Raw genomic sequence first — 1,482 nt, 5'->3', positions numbered from 1 at the left:
CAGGGAATCTGAGGGGTGTATCTATTTTCTCGATCACATTTTATAAACGATAGTGGTACAGTGAAAATTGTGTCCAGCTGTTATTTAAAAAAAGAAAAACAAGTGCTTACAGTTTGTGTTTTTTGGTTATCGTTTTTATACACGACAGTAGAGGGCATGTTTCTCGTCGATCGAGTATCATTAGGTGTAACGGTGATCGGTATAGTCGGCCGTTTCAAGAAACGGGTGAAAATTAAGAACATCTGCGCCTGATATCGACAACCCCGTAGTGTCACGTTGAGAAATACCGTCCTGGCATGTGACAAGTGTCCGGTACAGTAGTTTCTCTAGCCTAATAATTTCAACAATCCTAATGTTTTCCTTTGAAAATAGGTATTTGATCGATTTTTTAAGTGTTCCCATTTTTTATTTCTAATTTTTTTTTCAACACACTTTTTTGAGAAATACGCGCGCAACTTGTATATAGGTTATAAGCGATAAAAGTCGACAATTTCGCGGGTGACTCATTGATATCGTTATTTGCGATTCGACCTCTCTTAATTTGATTCGCTTTCACGCTCCGCGACTTGGCTAGCACAGAGTGGCGCGATATGTCGAACACGAAACAGCGTTTAAAACACTCCGGCGAACACTTAGCCGAATTTCCATTTCAATTGCCAGCCGCATTAATATTCATAATCGTGTAAATAAATTAGACCGCCCCGTTACAGATGTAAACTATTAGCTATTTATTAGCTGCGCATGTTTCACACAGCGCGCCGCGGTCGTTAATTATTTCGCTGCTCGAGGTACTCGTACTTTAAACTTCAAACTCTTATTCCTTAAGACACTTTTATTCTTATGCACACTATGAACTTTTAAGTTCCTTGAATTTTCAAGTTCTCGGCGAACTGTACAAATTTAAAATTCTATCTAAAAAAATGGTCAGCTCCTTACGCAACACCTTTGCGAATACAAATTAAAAAGGTATAGTCATTTCACATAAATCCACAAAATTCAAACAGTAAATTCCTCTTTTAAATAAAAAATCTATTCAGGCATTTTTATATATTAGCTAATGTTTATATTTCCAAAAATTTGCGGACTTGAAATAAATTCGAAAAACGTGCCCTTATTCTCTCTCTCTCTCTCTCTCTCTCTCTGTCTCTCTTCCCCCCTCTCTATCAAACGTGCCCTTATTCTCTCTCTCTCTCTCTCTCTCTCTCTCTCTCTCTCTCTCTCTGTCTCTCTTCCCCCCTCTCTATCAAATATTTGGAATATACGTAATGGAATGCAGGCACGTGGCGTGGTCACAAAAGTGGGGGCCATTTCCAGAGGTTGGTGGTGGGGGACGGCGCGAGTGGCCTTGAACGATCATAGACTTCGATCGAGGCTATAACGAGACTGCCTCAACCGTCTTCTAACTCTTCTAAATCAATTACCACGAGCATCATCGCCCTGGCAAGCAAGAGTAATGTTTTAATTGGCCGCTTTTCACCGGTC

This window comes from Habropoda laboriosa, unplaced genomic scaffold (assembly GCF_001263275.1).
Source record: "Habropoda laboriosa isolate 0110345459 unplaced genomic scaffold, ASM126327v1 scaffold65, whole genome shotgun sequence".
Taxonomy (NCBI): Eukaryota; Metazoa; Arthropoda; class Insecta; order Hymenoptera; family Apidae; genus Habropoda; species Habropoda laboriosa.
Note: the sequence above shows the minus strand (reverse complement) of the source record.